At 43.8% G+C, this 21,980-nt stretch overlaps 3 long non-coding RNA genes across 5 annotated transcripts in view; 1 reads left to right on the top strand and 2 right to left on the bottom strand.

Moving 5' to 3' along the window:
* LOC110393990 overlaps nt 1–21,980 on the bottom strand; it is a 44,044-nt gene that overhangs the window by 10,882 nt on the left and 11,182 nt on the right. For all 3 annotated transcript variants that reach the window (XR_002435299.1, XR_002435301.1, XR_002435300.1), the window contains exons 2-3: nt 1,039–1,142; nt 145–298 (exon numbers count right to left, since the gene is read on the bottom strand). This is a non-coding gene — a long non-coding RNA (uncharacterized LOC110393990). The remainder of the gene's footprint in view (nt 1–144; nt 299–1,038; nt 1,143–21,980) is intronic.
* On the bottom strand, nt 9,748–16,331 carry LOC110393991. Its single transcript, XR_002435302.1, has 2 exons — nt 12,080–16,331; nt 9,748–10,468 (listed from the first exon to the last, which is right to left on the bottom strand). It is a non-coding gene; the product is annotated as an uncharacterized LOC110393991 (long non-coding RNA).
* Nucleotides 16,487–18,707, top strand: LOC110393992. Its single transcript, XR_002435303.1, has 3 exons — nt 16,487–16,549; nt 16,754–16,813; nt 17,111–18,707. It is a non-coding gene; the product is annotated as an uncharacterized LOC110393992 (long non-coding RNA).

Raw genomic sequence — 21,980 nt, 5'->3', positions numbered from 1 at the left:
ATCCCATCCCATCCCATCCCATCCCATCCCATCCCATCCCATCCCATCCTATCCTTTAGGCTAGGTGTGAATGCCCTCGTGGAGGGGGGAACATCTTTATTCTTCAGTGTCATACAGTTCATAATCATAAATGGAGAAACTCACTTTACTTCTGCTCTGGGCTCCCATCCTTCAGCAGGCTTATTCTCAGTAGCTGTGTAGTCATTCTTTCCAAGAGATAGGCCAGCTGCCTTCCTGGATCTCCAGTGGGATTACATGTCCCCCAGTGATCTTTCTCCTCAAAGGCCAAAGCCTGAGTCTGTTGTCATCAATACATACACATAAACAGAGAAATTAACAGAATCACAGAATGGCTGAGTTGGGAAGGGACCTCTGGGTATTGTCTACTCCAACCCAGAGCATGTTGCCCAGGCTCATATCCAGGCAGCTTTTGGTTCTCTCTAGTGATTAAGGCTTCACAGCCTGTGTGCAGCCTGTTCCACTGCTCAGGCCCCCTTCACAATAAGATTTTTTCATGATCCATGAGAGGGTGTGCAAGGGAAAAAGAATGAGCAGGATTTCTGCTGCAAACACCACGCAAGCTCCTTAACTGTTCCATGCTGGCCAGCATAGAGGAGGCAGAAGGCAGGTGTGGTTTCTCTAAGCTGAAGATTTTGTATAAATGCTTGACAGAAGCCCATTGTCTTCCAAGCCCAGAACTAAGCACTGTACTGGAGAAATCTTTAACCAGCCTGAGCATTAAGGTGAGTGCTTTATGGCATGTAACACAGAACCTGTTTCATATTAAGAAACAAATAAACATTTTTTTTTTTTTTTTACTTCTCAGTAAGAACCACTGCATTACTCTGTCTTCTTTTAGGACTCCATCCTAACATCCTAACGTCACAGTTGTTTCTATCTCCTCTCTACCTGGTGAGATTGCCATTTCTGGGGCTATGGTGTCTAGTTGTGAATAAGAGTTTTCTCTACATTTTAGAACTAACTTTTTTCTTCCTTCCATTTTGCCTTCCAGTTTTTCTTTAAGAGATGAATGCTTACCTTGGTTTAGTTCTGTTCAGGCTCTTAGACTGATCCACTTCACTATGCTGAGTTACAGATGAGTTACATGATGTGATTGGTGATTGATCCTCCCCAGCAAATTTCTACCAAAGAGAAAATATTAAGTGGATTTTAATAGATATGTGGTGAGTTTTTTGGGCCACTTGAGATTTCTGTATGACAGCAAGGTTTGAGAAGGTTGCCAAGCACTTGGAGCTCAGAATTGCTACATCTGTGGAGGAGCAGAAATGAGCTAAAAGCCATGGCCGTACTTTGCATAAACACTGCTTCCAGTACATCCAGTTATCCCTTTTGCAGTTTGTGGTACTTTCTGTCTTTGCTGGAGGAGCTGAGATGACATGGGGTCTGACCTCAGGTGCAATGATGCAGTTGTTCATATACCACGAGCCAAAAGCATTAAAACCATTTTCTTGTCAGGGTGGGGGCTGATTTTGACATAGATTCTGTACAGTGTTTGTGCAACAAAGGACAGTTCTGATGTGATTGCATTACCCTATATAGCTGAAATGCCCCAGCACTTTTTAAACCCACCATAGTTCTCTCACTTCATAGTTTTCAGGCCCAAAGACCCTGTGCTGCCACACTGATGGATGGTAACTGATTTCCATGAGAAAGAGCTTTCTTGGCAGAAGATGATTTCCCTGTGATGAATTCTTTATTCTTTCCACTCTCTTTCCTAATTCTGTTTCCTAACAAGATAAGGAACCTCATTCTGTAGACATAAGCATATACGGTGCTTGTAAGTATCTCCGCCCCAAGAAGATGGAATGATGTAGCCATTGGACAGGTTTGGAGGTGCTTTAAAGGTAGAGAAGATGTTAGTTAACCCGTGTTAGTGTGACTGCATTTTGCTTCCATGTCTGTGGGATGGACATCTGTATCTACAGCTTGTTATGTGCTGCCCTCTTCCACTGGACTGTCCTCTGTGAGCCAGTGTGTCTCATCAGGAGGAGACTGGGAAAAATAAATGAACGAAGTTTTCCTCCTGATGCACCCTGCTGCAGGTCGGACTTATTACCCACCTTCCCATTGCTCTCCTCCAGAGCCAGACTCTCACCATAGATCATAGACTACAAGTGTATTGCAAAGTTATATTGTGACAAAGCTTCTGCCCTGTTTGCTGCAGGACTTGAGCAACGAGACATCTCTCCTCTGCTCCTTCCACGCCTGCCACAGAAAGTCCTGAAAAAAGTGGATCACTGCAACAGGTCTGTGCTCGCAGGAGCAAGAAGAGAAAGTCCTGCCTCCATCCAGGGCCCTCCAGAAGGCTATGTTCCCTTCCCTGCTCCTTTGTTACAGAAGACCATCTCTAAGTCCACAAGAGTATTTGCCTACCTTGTCTGTCAGATCTGTGTGTTGTTGCTCTTTCACAACAGGCAAGCTGTTCTCACCAAAGTGCAGCCTACTGTCGCTATTATCAACTGTCAGCAGCACAGCCTGGAGGCAGCAGCCTCCTCCTCCTCATGCTGCCTGCAGACCAGGTGCCAGTACTTTTTGGCAGGGAGTACAGCAAGAAGTCATAAAAGCTTTTTATATTGTCAGATCTACCGCTACGGATATGTATGACCCTTTCAGGACAAAAGTATTAAGTGTGTCAGTTAGTGCCAATATAAATGGCCCTTGGGAAGGTCTCTGTTTTAATAAAGTGGATGTGTTTGATCCTCAGAGAGCTCAATGTGTACTTGAGTGAAATAAATGTTTCAAAAATTTGGCATTGTCTCTCTTGGTCTTATACTTACAACCCACAGTAAAAGCTTTCTTTTCCTTGGCATCAAATACCATATGAAAAATGCTCCATTTTATTTCTCTGTTTCTTCCTTTCTGTCCTTGAATGCAGGTTCTATTGGACCACACACAGGAACCGCTGTGGGACCCAGTAGGCAGTAGTGCCCTGCTGGTTCCCCCAGAGGCTTCCCAATCAACAAGAGGCAGGACAAGAGGAGATGGCCTGAAGGTGCACCAGGGGAGGTTTAAGGTTGGATATTATATTCACTCCAGGGAGGTGATCCTGCCCCTCTGCTCTGTGCTGGTGAGGCCTCACCTGGAGCACTGCGTCTGGATGTGGAGTCCTCAGTACAGGAGAGATGTAGACTTGTTGGAGCGCATCCAGAGAAGGGCCGCAAAAGTAGCCCATGGAATGGAATGCCTCTCCTATGAGAACAGGCTGAGAGAGCTGGGGCTGTTCAGCCTGGAGAAGAGAAGACTCCAGGGAGACCTGATAGCGGCCTTTCACTGTCTAAGGAGGGTGCTATAAGAAAGAAGAAGGCAGATTTTTTAGCAGGAAAAGGGAAAATGGTTTCAAACTGAAAGAGGGGAGATTTAGACAGGATATGCAGTGGAAGCCCCATCCCTAGAGACATTCATGGTCGGGCTGAACCAGGCTCTGAGCAACGTGATCTACCTGTAGGTGTCCCTGTTCATTGCAGAGGAGTTGGACTAGACAACTGTCATGGTGCCTTCCAACTCAAACAAATCTATGATTCTGTGATGAGAAAAAATGTCTTCATTGTAGGGTTGTGAAGCTTTGGAACAGACTGCCCAGAGAAGCTGCTGAGTTACTGTTCCTGGAGGTTTTGAACAGACATGTAAATGTGGTGCTGAGGGACATGGCTAAGCGGCAGACTTGGCAGTGCTAAGGTAATGGTTGGACTTGATGACCTGTGAAATCTTTTCCAGACTAAATGATTCTATGATTCTATGATACTGCTCGATTCTTCCCTTGAAGGACTGCCATGGAAAGCAGTGGCAACTCTAAGCACATCTCAGAGTGAGGGTTGCATGTCTTCTGTCCAGGACAGTGCTGTCTGTCCACTTCAGTGACCACTATCTCTTCCTCACTGGTGAAAACACCATTTCAGTTGGCTTGTGTGACATGGTCACAGCCTCCTCATCTGGCTCCTTCTCTCAGAAATAAAAGACCCTTTCCAGCACTCTGTTTTTGCATTGCACTTAAAAATTCATCTTTCTTTTTAAAAATCAGAAGGCAGATAAGGAGGTGAAAGCAGAGGCCCCAAGTGAACTGTGGGACACAGAGAAAAGAACATTCTGAAGGTTACATACTGCCTAAGAGAACTTGTCTCTCTCAACAGCGACTATGCATAAATCAGACAAGGAAAGATATCAGTCTGTCATTTTTCCAGCTCAAGGTACAACCTGCAATGATTCCTTATGACTATGAACTGTAGCACTGGAATTTTATTATATTTATATAAAAGCTGGTTTTATTCTGCAAGATCATAAAATCATAATCTAAAGTAGCCTGTCCACACAAACCACATTTTTTTCTGGGAAAACATGAAACACACGCATCCATCCTCCACGTCATAGCGACTCAGATTAGTGACACAGCACAACACAAATGTCTGCAAGTTACAGACTTGGGATGCTTTTAAGATAGGAGGAGGAGAAATCTGGCACTGTGAACAAAGGCTGTGTGCTGTTTCCTTACATGAGAGGGTCACTGATCTGTAAGAAGAAGGAGGATGGCAAAACAACAGTTCATCAGATCAAAAATTGCCCTCCTCAGCATGTGCTCATGACTGCTGTTCATTGAGCTTGGGTTGGCCCAGCATCTGCTACTGTCTTTGTTACTTGAGCCAAAGCCTGTACACAGGCCATCCAGCAGAGGCCCCTAATTTGCTTTATTACAGGAAATCAACTCAGCTCATATGCGTACTTTCTGCATGTTGAATGGGTGCAAACTGGTGCACAGCAGCAGTTAATTTCAGATGTGACCTTACATGACTTTTATTTCAATTGACTGCGCTTGACAACTTTGAGGCTAAGGCAGGAGTGGCTGCAGTGGAACTGCTGAGGAATAAGTCACAAATTCTCATTTTCTCTCCATCTTACATAATTTTCTTCATTATGGTATTGCTTGCTGCCTTCGCTGCTCTTTGCTTACTCGGAGTTAATAGGTTTCACATGCCCCAGTGCCACATCCTTCTCTCAGCCAAGCTAAGTCTCTGCTGAGGCACACCATGTCACTTGTCCCTGTGTCCAGGCTGCAGTGATGCTGGAGGGTGCGAACAAGGACAACCTGAATGCCCTGTAACTGTGGCACAGTAGGTGAATACTGAAGATTTAAGATATTCGAAGAGCCACACCTGGCCATGTTTTTTTTACTGTAACACAGCATGTGCTGACACCAGAAACCATGTAGGTGAGGACTGGGTTGCAACTGGGTGGCAACTCATTTACCTCTGGCACCTAACCTGTAGCAGCCCCCGAGTGCTCCCACAGCAGGGACCTACTGACAGTCCCTGTGCTCAGATCCCTGCAGGGGGTTTAGGTGAAACGGGTCCTCACTATCAGTATGAGCTGCTGGCTACACTTCCGAATGCTCTCCTCTGAAACCCAGGTCTTGCTATCAGGTATATAAAATGTGCTGTTTTTGAAGGTTCCCCCCACTGCTTGCTGTATTTTGCATAGCCTTGGTGCTGCAGGATGCTGTGGGTTTCTGAACAGCAGCTCCTGTCCAGGCTACTTGCCATGAGCCCTGGGCCTGCAGCAGGGAAGGCTGGCTGACACCCTGGGAGCTGCTGTCCGCAGCTTACTGGAGGAGCAACAAGAGCTCAGGGCTCATTCCTGATCCTCCACGGTATCACTGTGGAAGCACGCAGTGTTTTGAGACCTTGGGAACACAAAGGAGAAGATGCCTTCATTGCTCAGTCTCCCAAGATAAAATTATTGATTTCATGCTTCTAGCTCTTGTGTTTCAATGTTTGCTAGGTTTTGCTTGAAGGTATTTAGCTGATCAGCATAATTTAGTATATTTGTATCTGTGAATAGGGCTGCATAACTTGCAACGTGTTTTTCAGACAACCCCTGCTGTTACCAACTCTTTTTTTTTCCAGCTAGAACTGTAGTTCCCGCAATCCAGTAACTATAAGGATTTCGATTTACATTTTAAGAAAATGTAAACTTTTTCTGTTCTCCTTCATGTTGTGAAGCAAAGCCAGAAAGTATGTCTTGGCTGCACAGTAGCAACAAGTATACCCTGTGATTTTTAAAGCTCTTTGTGGCTTTGTGAGCTTTTACTTGCAGTTTTGAATGTGAGAAGCTACAACTGTTAGTCGAGACATTTAGGCAAAAAGGTGTAAACAATGTGAGATTTCTCAGCTGGATTTAAATGAGACTCCTTCAAGTCTTTTGTGAAATCTCAGCACAACTCAAAGGAAAAATCTATGAGCAGCATCTGGGATGCAATGTCGGGAACAGGTTCTTCCAGTGTTAACGAGTAAGCATCCTGCTTCAGAAATTATATCCAAGCCTTTTCAGAGCAGAGGATCTTATAAATATATTCTTTATGTTCAGATATGTGAGATCAGGCACTGGTGGATGTATCTGTTTTCCAGCAGAGAAGATCTGAACAATGTAGTTTCAAGAGAAGAGTTAAGACTCAAAAATAAAGTCTTTCTGTGAAGTATCCTATAAAGCCAAAAAAAAGAAAAAAAAAGAAAAAAAAAGAAAAAGAAAAAGAAAACCAACAAACCAAACAAACAAGCAAAGAAAACAGAACAATTAGACTAAGATTTAGAGATATCTGGGTTTAGAGGCATGCCACCCCAGGTACTGATGATGACAATGTATAAGGCATGAATATGAGTGACTCACAAAATGCATGAGTGTCCTTCATGATTTAAGTCACCTTTTGCATCTGTAAAGACCACCTGAGAGACAGGCTCAGAGCAAACCTTGCCACGGGCCATCAGCCGAGTACTCACTCGCTGTTTGCTATCCTTTACTGAGGCATTTGTGGACCTAATGTTTTAAAACATTTTTCATGTTGTCAATGGTTTACGGGCGTTCGGCCTGGTTCCGTGACGAAGGGGACGGGGGATCCACAGGTCCACGCCCCGGGAAAAGGGAAAAGGGGAAAAGGGTAAGGAGATGGCCCTGAGAGCAAAGAGCAGCGGCAACAATCTGAGGAGAAACAAACTAATTTACTAAATAAGATATCGGAATGCAAAACAACACACTATAATACAATATAATTACAATTTAAGCTGATAAATCCAATACAGAGAGAGAGAATGTCCCAAAATCAAGGTAGGCCTTACTCTACTACTGACGATAAGACGGCTGGAGAGCAAGGTGCTGCCAAGACGAGAGACGGGTGGAAAAAGGGACGAGGTCTCGTGATCTGCAAGTTTTTATACTGCGAGCTTTTATCTTTTCCCTCCGGCTGGAAATGGTAACAGAGGAGCAAAGTACCGTGGGGACTGTAGTAGTCCTTCTCTTCTAAGAACCAGGTATATCCACTACATGATGTTATGATGTGGAATACCAATAACCAAAAATCACAAAACCATGACACATGTCCCATCTTGAATGATTCAATACGCAGCTCTTCATCGGTGCTTCCAGAAGTTCCATGTTCAGCTCTTTAGTTGTTGTACAGACAAGCTGACTAATTAAAGCAAGAGTATATTCCTGTTTACACCCGCAGCTCCTTGAGCATCTCAAGCCCCAAACAGGAAGTACAACGTGGCCAGTTGCATTAAAAAGACCAGCAAACTGAAGCTGAGCTGTGTTCCCAAGCTGATTTGAAGCCTTAATTTTGAAAACATAAAAATAGGTTTTTGGCAACCTACTTGACAGAAGCAGAGAGATTGTGCGGGCGAAAAGACAAATGTGGAGTGGTTATTAAGAGCTGTACTTCCATAATAACAGTGCTGTGAGGTTTCCTTAGTAAGGAATGATCAGAGAGATTCGAGTTCTTCTTTGTCGAGACCTGGGGACAGCACTGTGTTTGGTTAGCTCAGGTGCATTATCCTTTAATAGCTGAGCAATATACTTCACTTGAAGGATGAATAATACAGCATCTTTTTCCTCCCCCTTACTCCCCACCCTTCTGCTTTAGCATCTTCCATTGCTGGTTACTTTCGTTATGAACTAATTTCCCAAACCACTGCTTTAACAATCTTTTCTTAGCTTCTAGGCATTAAGCAAAGATTGCTGCAGCGTAATTGGATTAATTTAGTGACTGACTTTGAACAGCATAATTGATTTGAATTTTATTCCTTTTCCCTTAGCCACTTATTTCTCTAAAGAATCACAACGCAGAAAGGGCTGTGAGCCCAGGCAGGGTCTCAAGCCCTCTGCAGGCAAATCCCTGGATGTGAGTGCCCCCTTGCCAGCTTCACAATCCTTCCTTCTGCCACTCTTTCTTTGCGGGGCTCTGAGTGCCAGAGGAGCCCTGAACAGCCTCACTGCTCACAGCTTGCTGCAGAGGGAGTTGCTGTTGCTCACAGAGGAGAAACTGAAGTGCAGAGAAAGCGAGGCTCAGCACCAGGGTGGGCACGGTGGGACTGCAGTGGCCTCTTCATGGGCAGGATTGTGAGTCCAGCTCATGGTGCATCATGCAGAGACCCCTCTCAGCATGAAAAGGAGCAGCCCTACCAACAGGACCTGGTCAAAGGCTCCTGTGCTGCAGCACTGCCCCTCACTGCACTGGCTTTGCTGCCCACTTCTGCACAAAGCACAATCACTTTTCCAGCCCGCACACTGAGGGCCGTATGAAGTCCCTCAAGACAAGAGGCACCTGTAATGCAAGCAGCAAAGTTCATGACAGGAGGGAGGTCAGACATTTGGACAGACAAAATGTTATTTTTAATTTTGCTGATAATTAACGACAAGTGTCTTGGACCTAGAAGATGTCTTAGCAAGACAGCAGCTGGTGGGGCTGTTTGCAGACCCCAAGGGTTCAGAGGCAGCTCCTGCAAGACCGTCCCACTGGTGCCACCCCATTGCTACTGCCACTGCTGAGGGGGTACCTCAATGGACCCTGAGGCAGCACATGCTCCAGGGGGATTCCAAAACATGCTCCCTGGCTCACTTCCAGAGCTTCCTTTGTCCCTGCATGATATCTGCTCTTCATTTTTGCCACATATTTTCACTGGATCATTGCAGAGAAGGAAAGGCTTTAGGTTTCCAGTTACAAGGTGGAATAACTACAAAAATTAGTCGAGTATTGTGGCTGCAGCCCATCCTCCTGTGTAGCTCTGAGCTCCCAGTGCCATTTCATCTCCTTTTGGATGGCTGTGTGCAGAGGTGTTCAGCTTCTGCAGCTCCCACTAGGGAAAGGCGCAGCATTATGGCAATGCCTGCCTCAAGAACAAACTTGCCCAGTGCTTGGTAGGGTTATAGCGTGAGTTCCTCAGGCTTGTAAATACTCACTGCCATATCTTTTACACAGCAGAGGGACTTCTTAATTCTTGCCAAGCCCAGGACTGCCATCTCACTAATATCAGCAAAGCAAGTGGGGAGCGCTTGTGCCATGACAGCCCAGTGGCAGCTGGCATGATCTGTGCCAGAACCATGTTGGTGATGTGGGGTTGCTGCCCCATGTCCTCCGTGCACCAGGTGCTTGTGTTTGTGCAGTACAGTGCGCTGCTGTGATCGCACCAATTGTTCCCTCTCAAAGGAGAGGGGCAAGGGAGAAAGCGAGACAGCCACGGTATCATTTCCCACTCCAGTACCAAACATTTGGAACAGTCTTGTTACTGAGAGGTTCTCATGGTGGTTCCATATGGGTGGGCAGCTGAACTCCACTCTGCTGCTCTCATTCTGCATTTTCAAAGGAAGATGGGGAGAAAACACAATGAAAAAGGGCTCAAGAGCTGAAACAGAGACACGAGGTGTCACTCATCCGTTACCATCATGGGAAAAACAGACTCAGAGCAGTGAGATTAATGTATTTTATTGCTTACTGATAAAAGATTAGAGCAGTGACAACTAGAAGCAAACTAAAAACATCTTTCTACAATCAGTCCTCTACGTTCTCCCCCCAAGTTGCACAGGAGGAATGGGGGCTGCAGTCAGTCCATAATGTTTTGTCTCTGCCACTCCTCCATGGTCACTGTCTTCTCCCGCTCCACATGGAGTCCCTTCCAAGTGATGCCATCCTTCCTGAACGGAGTCTGCATGGGCTTCCCACAGGCTACAGCTCTTCAAGAACTGCTCCAACATGGATCTGTACCACAGGTCCATTTTTCAGCTCCAGCACAAGGCCCCATGGGCAGCAGCTCCTCCAGACCATTTCCTCCACTAGGGGCACTTCACCATAGGTTGCAGTTCTGGCCCAAAGTCTGCTCCTGTGGGGGCTTCTCCATGGGCTGCAGCTTCCTGCAGGCCACATCCACCTGCTGCACCGTGGGCTCCTCCATGGCTGCATGCATAGATACGCTATGTGTGGTGCCCACAGGCAGCAGGGGGACATCCTGCTCCACCATGGGCCTCTCCTGGGCCTCTCCTGGGCTACAGGGAACTTCTGCTGTGCGCCTGGAACACCCCCTACCCTGCTTCTGTACTGACTTCGGTGGCTCTGGTGTTGTTTCTCTCACATGTGCTGATCTCTCCCATCCGCTGTTGTGCAGCAGCATTTTCCTTTCTTAAATCTGCTCCCCTAGAGGCAAAATCAGTGTCACTCATGGCACAGCTCTGGCTGGGGGCTGGTCCTTTTGCAGCCATCTGAGCTGGCTCTGACCTGACACGGGGAAGCTGTGGGGCTCTACTCCCAGAGGCCACCATTGCAGCCCCTACGCTGCCAAAACATTACCATGAAAATCCAGTATGCTGTCTCATTGTTTTGGCAAAGGGGAGTAATACTCCCCAGCATAAAGCTCTCAAATCCAGCGCCCAGAGAACAAGCAATTTTGGGCCTGCCAGCAACCTGTTACACTATTTCCAAATACATCACAGACAGTAGAAATGGAAACAAGTCAGGCCCCACGTTGAGATCCAACTGCAGTGCATGCACCCTTTCTGCCTTGATGCCTACACATGCCACAAGATAGAAAAAAAACCTGCCCTGGTGTCTTTCCTTACTAAATTGCATGTATGTACTTATAGGCAGAGTTCATACCCAACAGTGCACAAAGGGATTGTTGTAGAAACATTCATAACATTGCAGACTTGTTAGCAGTAATATATTAGTTTTTACTCACTTCTGCTGAATAGATTTGCCATAAGTTTCTTGTTTATTAACGTAGTTGAAATAATAAGAAAAAACAACATTTTGTCATTCCTTGGAATAATATTTTGCTGGAAGGGCCTCACATAGTGCTCAACAAATGTTCTCCTCCCAGTAGATGAACAAGTGTGTCAGTCATGCCAAGTAGCGCTTTCAGCACTCCGGAGGGAAGGGGCATGATCCAGAGGGACCTTAACAGGCATGAGAAGCGGGCCCACATTAACTGAATGAGATTCATCAGGGCTAAATACAAGGTCCTGCACCCAGGCTGGGGCAATTCCAAACATGAATACAAGCTGGGTGATGAGTGGATTGACAGCAGCCCTGTCGAGAACTTGGGGGTTCTGGTGGATGAAAAGCTTGACACGAGTCAACAGCGTGCACTTTTAGCCTGGAAGTGCAACTATATCCTGTCCTGCATCAAAACAGAGCTGGCCAGCAGAGTGACAGAGGTGACTGTCCCTGTCTACTCTGCCCTCATGAGGCCCCAGCTGGAGCAGTGGGGACCCCCAACATGAGAAAGACATGGAGCTGCTGAAGTGGGTCCATAGGAGGCTGCTGGGAATATCAGAGGGCTAGAGCACCTCAACTATAAAGAAAAATTGAGTCAGCTGGGCTTGTTCAGCATGGAGAAGAGAAGGCTCAGGAGAGACCTTATAGTGGTCTTCCAGTCAATAAAGGGGGCCTACAGGAAAGCTGGGGAGCAATTCTTTGTCAGGGAGTGTAGCGATAGGACAACTGGCAATGGCTTTAAACTAAGAGGAGAGATTTAGATTAGATGTTAAGAGGAAATATTTTACTACAAGGGTGGTGAGGCACTGGCACATGCTGCCCAGAGAAGCTGTGGTTGCCCCATCCCTGGAGGCATTCAAGGCCAGCACTTTGGGCAGCCTGATCTAGTGGAGCTGTCCCTGCCCATGGCATGTGGTGGGAACTGGATGATCTGCAAGATCCCTTCCAACACAAACCATTCTGTGCTTCTCTAGTTCTATGATAATTTTTAGGGGTGAGTTTTTTTGATTGTTTTTGCCAACTGTTGCTAACCTTTCCGCTTTCACTCTTTTGATGTCACAGTCACACACTTCAGCCTTCCGTGGCTTTGGTAGAACACGCTCTCCGGTAATCACTTTTATTTGCTTGCTTTTTAGGTTCTGCTTCCAGCTTCTCCCTGGTAGCATAAAGCCAAGAAGAGAAAGGGGGTACTCCCAGGGTGATACATCTGGATTCAGACAATACCCCTATGATAACTTCTCCTCTATGTAATCAACGTAGTGTTAATCATGTCATTAATGTAGCTGTTTGCACAGATGTGCTCATGGTACCTATTTGCAAAGGCAGAATTGTAAAGGGTTTGAGGTGAAATGTCCCTTCTCTTTCCCTTACTGAATAAGCTGACTTTTCAAGCACCAGTCCAGCCATGGCTGTTGCTTTTTAGCTTCTCACCATGCAGCAAACTTGCTATGGAAGCCACCCCCTCTGTGGGCCCTGCTGTATTCAGCTGGGCTGTATTTCACCTGGTGCTTCCCTCCTGTGATACTGCTTTAGCAGAATACCAGCACCTAGCAGAAGCTCAGGTGGCTTGTGTTCCCCAACCCCGTGCCTTTTCCAATACCTGGAAAACGTCATTGCTTTGCAATGCATTTCTTCTTCATTGTTCCCTGCCTCAGTTAGTCATTCTCTCCTTTTCAAATGCATGTTCTTTCCATCCAGATATTATGATTACACACACTGCAACACACTACAAGACTTCTATTTCCTCCTCCACAAACACCTAAACTTACCCCTATCTACCTAGCTAATCTGTCTATCAGATCCAAATGTCCCAGCATCTAAAAATGTTTAGGTTTGGGATTCTGATTCAGGCTTATATAGAAAAAAAAAATGTTGAAAGGTCACTGCATTTTATTTCACCCATTAAATGAAGCTGAAAGATGTTCAGTGCTACTGTTAAAACGTATTGCCTGAAACATATATCCACCTGGAAACAGTGTGACTAATTGGATCTGGAAGAGTTTAATGTAAGTACTGCTTTACTTTTAATGCTCTCTTTACTTTTCATTGCTCCTTTAAATCTCAAAAGGCAAGATTCCTCATAAGATGATATCTTGGCATTTTCCCCTCAACAATATTGACTTTTAAATAGCAGTGGAGGAATAAACTAGCAGATTAAACTGTCCATTCAATTGTCCTTCTGTGTGTATTATGCACATTATTTCCCACAGTGAATATTCAACATTACACTGTATGATCATTAACACAGTGGATGCTGTTAGACAATGAAAGCCAGCAGCATGCTAATAAGAGTTTTAATGAATAACACAGCATCCTTGGCAATAACAACAGAGAAGTTCTTTCAGGAAAACAAACTGTGTGGTAGAGCACATTGTACATGAGTCAGGGTTGTCTGTGCTAATGAGCAGACACTCCTTTATTACAGTGCTGGTGTTGAAATGCTGGCCCAGAATTTGAGGGAAAGTATCCCCTTAAGTCAGAGAAGTGGGCAGAGCAGGCATTACCTCCCAGAAACTCACTCGTTATGCTGTGCTGCTTAACTGCTCATCAAGACATGAATGCCAAGAAGTTTAACCAGCACTTCCCAGTTTTAGCACTGCCGGGTTACTGAGTTGTAGTGTTACTCTTAGCTTCTTAAATTTGTAATTCTAATTGGAATTACAGAATATCCTGCGTTGGAAGGGACCCACAAGGATCATCAGCTCCATCACAGGACCACTCAAAAAGTATCTAAAAGCAAACAGAACACATTCCCTGATCCCTAGACAGATCTACAGTGATCACTTTTACTTTTGCTCCACTAAATATCACGTGGCCAATTCAAAACCCAACAAATGCACGGGGGAAGCATTTTTCCCCTCTTTCCATGGATGCTGACTGCAACGTTAACAGCATTGTGATTGCTACAGGGCCTGTGAAGTGCACAGCAGAAGCTTGGGCTGCCTAGGAAGTTAAGAGGGACACCTTTAACCAGCCAGATTGTGTCAAGTTCCTAGCCTGCTCCAGTTTGGAGCTTGTGCAGCTAGCAGGGGAGGCCAACAATGACAAGCCTGTGGAAGGCCACTTGCAAGACACCTGTAGGGCCACTCTTGGAGCGGCCAGTCATAGCTGCTTGTTCCTAACTGATGTTGAGTCTCACTAGCAGCCTTGCACTTGCCACACTTAGAAAACCTATTAAATCATCTGCTAGGCAGTCTGACTTGGGCACAGTTAGTTTTGCAAAACACATGTTCCACACTGGTCAGAACAGTATCTTCTCTACAATTTCACTGACCCCTGCCAAAAATGGCAAAGAAGATGTTTGGATTTTACTGTTACTTGGATACTGTGCTGGGAGGGAGTTGATTTTTCATAAGGTTACGTGCCCTGGTGGATTTAAGCAGTTAACCCAAGAGATGTGAGCAGCCTGACCAGCATGCAGACCACCCCTTATCACACAGAGGTCCCATGTGTGCAGTGCCATGGTTCTCCCAGCACAGACCTATTATATGACCAAGAAATGTGGATGCTCACCTGAACAGAGGATGGCGAAGGCCAATGTCCAGTGGGATGAATGTCAATTCCTGCCTGAGAGGTCCTCCCAGTGAGTGAGAAGCAGCCTGCAGTGGTCACTGCTAGCAATGCAGTCAAACCTGCATATTGGGCTACCTTCTCTCACACATTTTTTCCTCAGCTGTTGAATGGGCCAAGTAAAGTTTCTTTCACTATGCCTCCTGAAAGATCACCACATAAACCGACAGAATTTGTGGAAGGAAAGGAACTGTTCACCCACTCCAAACTCATTCTTTCTTAATTTCACCTATAATGCTTTATTTAACTTGGTTTTAGTTTGCTAGCTATATCCCTTTATCTACAATACTTAAGTTTTATATACTTCAAGACTCTCCCATTCTTTCCAGGCTGTACTCATCTCTTCATCTAATTACAGGTTTTTAAGTCTTTTCATTCATCCTTGTAAGTCAAACTTACTTTCGACCTTTGTTGGGAAACATTACATGCCTGGTAGCGCGTAGCTGACTTTTCTCAAAGATTTACGGTATGACCTTAGATAAGAAGTAAGCTGTGTCTGTGTGGAATTTACTGCTTGTAGTGCTTTAATTAACAGTAGGTGCTGTGCTCTAAAATAGCCTGGGAAATGATATCGTTGTGAGACACTTTCTTGTGAGACACTTTGATGTTTGTGGGACACCTATCTTGTTTTGATATGTGTGGGGCACCTGTCTTGTAAACAAGTGTGCTATATAAGAGAGGGCTGCTGCCCTAATAGAATGGAGCTGTTTGAACTCATACTGAGTTGCTGCTTCCCACGCAGGCGGGCGGGGGTTTGTCTTTTCCCTTTGCCGACTGTCGGGGTGACCCTGTGTCCAAGTGTTTTCCTACAGACCTTGATGAGAATGTTTGCTGCTCTGAATTTATCAGATCCTTCTTTATTTGATACAGAAATGAATAGACTACTCCATGTGTGACTGTGAGAAGATTATACCTACATATTCCAGTTCCATTAAATGCTGCTCTGGATACTTTATTTTGCTACCCCGCACTGCAAGAACAGTCCCCTAACATTCTTTAGGTGTCATTTCTTTGCAGGTTTATCTGATTGTGAACATCTTGGATTATTCTTTCCCCCTGTGAATTAGAAGAACTTTTTGGTTTTGATTGAGTTCTATTCTATAAATTCTAACTCATCTTCTCATTTTGTCCCTACGTGCTTTATCTTGTTGAATTCTTTCCTGTTTTTTTTTTTTTTTTTTAAACAAGCAATTTCCCTCAGTTTAATAAATCTGGAACTTTCTTTAATACATCCTTTACTCTCTATGATAGATAAAGAATAAAAGCATAAAAGAACAGATGTAAGTTATTTATCAAAGATCTCTGTAGTGTCCCTGCTGTCCTTCAAGTATTTTAAATGTTTAGCATTATCTTAAAAAAAAAAAAAAAAAAGATGATCTCTTAACACCAATAAGTGATACCAAGATTGAGTTTCAATGAGACGCTCATGAAAATGTTATACAAATAACTCTAAATATAACAGGAGGAAGAGGTCAGGCAAGATGGATACAGTGGTCTCTTTTGTCTTTGGAGTCAGTGTATGTTGTACTTCTATTGCTGTTTGCTTTGTAATGTTATAACTTTGTTTAATAACCTTGGCAAAAAAAAAAAAAAAAAGTGCTAGAATGCTATAATATGACAGAAAGAACAGCAATAATGGTGGAGTAGCACAATCCTAGCCTGCAGCAAATGAGAACAAGCCCAGATGCAGCGGGGAGGGAGAGGTTAACCTGCTTACCTTTAGAAAACCTCCAGCAGGCAGAGATCTCTAGCAAGATACCCTAACCTCCACTGCCAACCCTTAAATGAGGTCTGGGAAGTGCTGGATCCTGGCTCCACCCCTTCTGGTCACTCAGATGTACTGCATGCACCTGAGCTCTCCTGGGTTAGCCCTGCCTCCCCATGAGGTGTTCAATCACTAGTTTAGGCCATGACTTAGCATTTCCACTACAGGTGCTCAAAAGATGTGAAATTTTTGTGCTTTGTTACTCTTTTTATTTTGAAATTATTTGTCTGTGAAAGGATTTGTCTTTCAAAGAGTAATATAGATTGTCTTTCTTCTGTGACAAAACTACACCTAAATGCTGGAAAATATAAATTACTTTTTCTGGCTTTAGAAGTTTGGCAAAGCTTTTTAATGATTTTTTTTTTTTCCAGTGAAACTGGTCAAAAACCAGGCCCAGTGCTGCCTATGACCAGAAATCACACCCAAGAAAGGTAAAATCCTGTTGTTTTTTTTTTTTTTTTTTTTTTTTTTAGGATAATTCAGTTCTTACACCAAATTCCTGAAAAAGGATCAGCTCCTTCTATATTTTTCCCTGTTTCAAGTTGTATATATAATAATAATAATAATAATAATAAAAATGCTGCAATGTACTTCAAGGACACTGTGCAAAAACTGTAGAAAGATTCATTAAACCAATGTGCTTCAGCAGGACCAAATTATCCTGAAGTTTCCACTGGTGGATAAGTGGTTGCTCTCACATATCTCTGATTTCTCTCCTCCTGTTTTAGTGATGCTTGCTGCCTACACTGTCCCAACCTTCACGCTGTTAGAAACGCTCTCCAAGGCTTTCAGGAGCTACATGGTTGCAGAGCAGCTGTTTTTCTGATGGTGTTCGTACCATAACTTGCCCAGAGCTGGAAAATAGACCTCTTCTAAAAACTCCAAATGGCTTTTACAGATCTCTAACCTTCTACGAAGTTTTGCACTATCCCAAATTTCTAATGTTTACATGAGCAACATGGTGAGTTTATTGGCCAATACTGACAGAATGCAGTGGGGTTTCACTCTGTGAACTCTGTTTAGTGGGAGAATGACACTGTCAGACCCCTAAGATACACTTCCAATACTGCGAAACTTCTTCAGTATCTCTACATCTTTGCAAATCAACTTCATACCGATATTCCTCTTCATTATGTTTTCCTCTCCACTCACTCAGCAACAACATAAAACATCCCATACCTTTGCATACATTGCTTACTCAGAGCCTGAATTTTGTGTAAGCAGTGTACACATACTGTGCTTCCTTTGCCTACTTTTCTTTGTGATGGAAGATTTTCTACACAGGCATTCAGTATCTCAACCATTCACCATTCATAATTTTCAGATCCCTTGTAATATGTAAATAAAATTGCAGGATTGCTCCCATAAACACAGTAGGAAAGATGGTTTAAAGTAACTGAAGGTCTAAGCTGAGTAATCCTCACTTGTACAGATAGCTGCACCATCTGAAATTTTGAAGGTTCTAAGACAGTGTTGAGTATTTCCAAAGTAGATCTGGTACTTTCTGCAAAATTGAACTCACAGCAAAAAATGCATTGCCAAAAATGCCTTGAATTAATCTAAAATAAATAGTGGCACCAAAAAATTGTCACAGAGGCCAGTGAAACTTGAAGTTTGAGCTCATTTCTGCCCAGTAATAAGCAAAGCTGATCAACCCCAAATATTAAACTCATGAGTAACAGTCCATGTTAAGAACTAATGATGTCATGTCAGTATATGTTGCAGCACTTATTTCATATTTAGTAATTGTACAGAGACCAATGACAGTTGCCTGAACTTTGTAGTTCAGTATTCTCCACCTCCAGCAATTTCAGGCGGCTTAAAGCAGACCTTATAAAGGAAGATTAAAAACTCAAGATTACTGCATCAAATAAGTCTAGTGTAGTAGTAATAATCAAGATTGTACTGCACAACTGCAAAATAATGTAAAATAAAGCTTCATCTCAGCCTTAAAAATTGTATTTTAAATTATGAGACCTGATCCGAAAATAATGCCTCCTATTTAATTATGTTGTCCCACAACAACAGATGCGGGTGTTGGTGGTACAGCACTAGAGGCTGAACCTTCCCAGCAATATTCCATTACATTTGGTCCTGGCTGCAGACCCAGTGCCAGTGCTGGTCTGGCTGCTGGCTGAGCCCTGGCTTCTTCCAGCTTGCAGGTGAGCCATGCCCTCATCTCCCAGCTCCCACTCAGCCTCTCCTTTCCACAAGCCCAGCACAGCTCCCCATGGCCTCACCCCGACCCCATCTCCTCTACAGCTGTGACAGCAGAGCCTCCTCAAGTCTTGAGCACAGCAGGCACAGGGCAGTCCTGCACGCAGACTCTCCGTCAGTGCCAATTCCCACCTGTGGCTCAGCAAGCAGTCTGTGCCTGCACTCAGCCCAGCACACCTTACCCTGAGGTGCCCAAACATTGCATGGGAAACAAGATGGCACAGTGAGACGAACCATTAGCTGAAAAACAGCCACACCGCACAAAGGCCTATCTAGATGTGCGCTGATCTTCACTTCAGCTCTGCACAGCTTCAGGACTGACTGGATTGCAAACATGTATCCATCTGCCTCTGAGGTGCCATCTTATCTGTCTAGAGACTGCCTTGAAAGCACAATTCTTCTTTGCAAACAATTTTTATTGTTTGCATGCTCTCCAACAATAAAAATTTTAAGCTGTAAGAAAGAAAAGAAATGCATTTTACTAAAGCTCCAGAGACTGGCATGCTTCATCTTGTAGATCTGTGGATGACATTTCTGTTGACTTCTACTGCAGTAAATCTCTGGTAACATGCAGCAGCCTCATCTTTTCTGCTGTAAATGTGAAATCCTCTTCTGGATGCAGGGTGCAACTACTGGCTAATATTCATTTGACTTGAATGGCATTTTCTGTCAGAGCCTGCAGATGCCAAGTCAGAAGTGCACAGAGGACCTCAGTGTGTTTTCAAAATACAGTGCGCTCTGCTGACCTGCAAGCAGCCCAAAGATGACAGAAAGTTTGTAAAGACAGCTGGTAACTCTGCACTGTCCTGTGTCCCTGCACACAGAAATTGCTGGTAGGACTGCCATCCCGCTGCCTCACAGAGCCTGGCTGTTAACTCCTTGGTGCTGGCAGGGAGCAGTACTAGTAGCAAGCAGCCAATTTGCTGTATCAGTTGCTCTGGCAGGCGGATAATTAGGATGGTGAAAACGGAAACAGAGGATCCAGGCGGGTTTCTGAAACAGCCAGGCAAATCAGCTTCTGGCAGGTTCCTGACTCCTATTTTAGAATACATTTGCAGTTCACAAAAGAGCACTGCAATTGAGCACTGACCTAATTATTAAACACTGCTTTCTAAGGTCCTGTCTCCTATTTGCCATTTAATGAACTTCTTGTGAATTCGGCTTTAAAGGCATTTTCTTTCCATTTTGTTGAATCACTACCCTCGTTCGTGCTTATGCCAACAGCCTCTGGGCTTTGTCTGCACTGGGGCTGGAAATCTTTCTTTCCTCCCTCCCCAAGCCAACTATGTTCAAACACACTGCTTGTGTAGAGGTGCTAATGTGTTTTCACTGGCCCTTTCAAACATAACTTAAAAGCTGGTAGTTGAAAGCATAAGGCAGAAAGAAAGCATTTGCAAAAGGATATATTTTTCTCCCACTTTTTTAAGATCTAATTTTCTCTGAGAAACTGAGCCAGAGTTCACTTAACACACTTGGTTGGCTATATTTGAGTTACAATTTAATTCCAAATTTATTTATTTGTTTTACAATTCACTACTGTTTAAAAGTCTGTGATGGCTCTTCAGACTTTAACCGTGTGGCTCTCTCCACCACGTATCAGAAATGCATAACGAAGTGTAAGTACTGTAAGTAAAATTCTATTTGGAAGATGGTGTCATCCAGTTTAGAAATATTTTCCTGACTTTTCACTAGCAGTCCAAGTTTTTCTATACTATACATCTCTTCAGATATTTTGTTCTTTCTTTTGATTAACTCTTTCAAACCATGTATTTTTTTGCAGTTTCACGTCCAGCTAATATTTTGGTATTCAGACTCCTGCAGAAGACCAGTATTTTATGGTCAAATTTGAACTATTCAGGTCTGAAATAACTATTTCTCTCTTCCCCACTGAAAGCCTGTCATCCATTTGCCCCTGTTCTTTCATTTTTGAATATGCAAATACTACTTTTCCTCAGGATGAAGCTCCTCTTCTCTCACACTCTTCCAGACAATGTTGCTTTGCACCTCTCTCCATCTTCCTGATACATTATGATTTGGAGTGAAGCCAGGTGGCCGCTTAAGTGGCATTTGTTTTGGTGATTTTTACTGTTCTCAAACCTGCCCTTAGGCTCTAGACTTAAGACCTCTGATTCATTTAACATCCAACCATTTGAGTAAATTGTTGGTGTCTTGCTGCTGCCTTACTATGGCTAAATCACTGGTCTGAATATACATTAGGCTATGCTGGAGCCTGATTCAGTGTCTGTTAGAGCACAAGCATCTTGTATTGCCACAAGCAAATCACTTATCATGAAGAAAATAAAACACTTATATGTTTAGGAGTCTAAGTCCCAATATGAAATCCATCAGCTTTAATCCTTAACCCTCACTGGAATTCTTGCAAGGAGCTGGTCTGAAGATAGCTTCCAGGATCTGTGGTGAAAAATTAAGCTGCAAATGTTGCTCAAACACTTTCTCTGAGACTAGTTTGATCCAGGTTCTTGAATATGTTCAGCCTGGAATAGAATAGGTTGAACTTGCATATTAAAAGCTTTCCATAGCAAAGTGGAACAGTTTTGAGTAAAGCGCCATCTGTACAGCCTAGCCTGAAAAGTTTCTCTTTTGCAGTTTCTGTTTCTCTAAACGTGTTAACCAGACTTCCCTGACTTTAAATAAATTTCCAGAGTGATCTACCTCATCAGGCATGTTCTTCCACTGCCCCTTATAAGATGGCTACATGCTGCATAAGTGAACCAATATTTCTTCTTTAGTAGCTAATGGTCCATAATTCATATGCAGGAGAGAGACATTACAAAGCATTTGTGGATAAAAATACTTTTCTTCTATGCTGTAATAAATGGCATGTTTTAACATTGCGAATAGCACAGTGCAGGGGAGGATGCTTTAAGTATGAGCTCTTTTGTCATCACTTTTACACAGGTATCTTTTGTTCGATAGTGGCTGAGAGCATGTTATTATAGGGAAAAACATTTGATTTGTTTTTGACAGTAACTTCCTTTGCTTCCTGCGCATGAACATATTCAAGCAATTTTTATATTATTGTAAATTGAATTAAGTTGTAGGATAAAAAGAGCATTTAGGGGGATATTGCTTACATGTGCAGAACATATAACAATCTTGAGGTTTTTTTACTATGCTGCATTTTTCTAATTGACATTCCAGGCAAGTGGTTTATTTTTCCCACAGACAAGCTAGTTGATGGATGCTACAGTACTGCATAGTTCAGTCTGTCCAGCGATGGGGCTCTGGTGCACAATGTCACCCTTTCTGCCACCGAGGTGGTTTCTCTTTAGAGCTTCAGGTCAGGGAGCAGCTGTCAAGCTGACGGTCTAAACCAATTTCCAGTCAGACATTGGCACCCTCAGCCCCAGCTGTGGGACA

The sequence above is a fragment of the Numida meleagris genome, chromosome 2 (genome assembly GCF_002078875.1).
Source record: "Numida meleagris isolate 19003 breed g44 Domestic line chromosome 2, NumMel1.0, whole genome shotgun sequence".
NCBI lineage: Eukaryota > Metazoa > Chordata > Aves > Galliformes > Numididae > Numida > Numida meleagris.
Note: the sequence above shows the minus strand (reverse complement) of the source record. Positions and strands in the feature narration are given on the sequence as shown.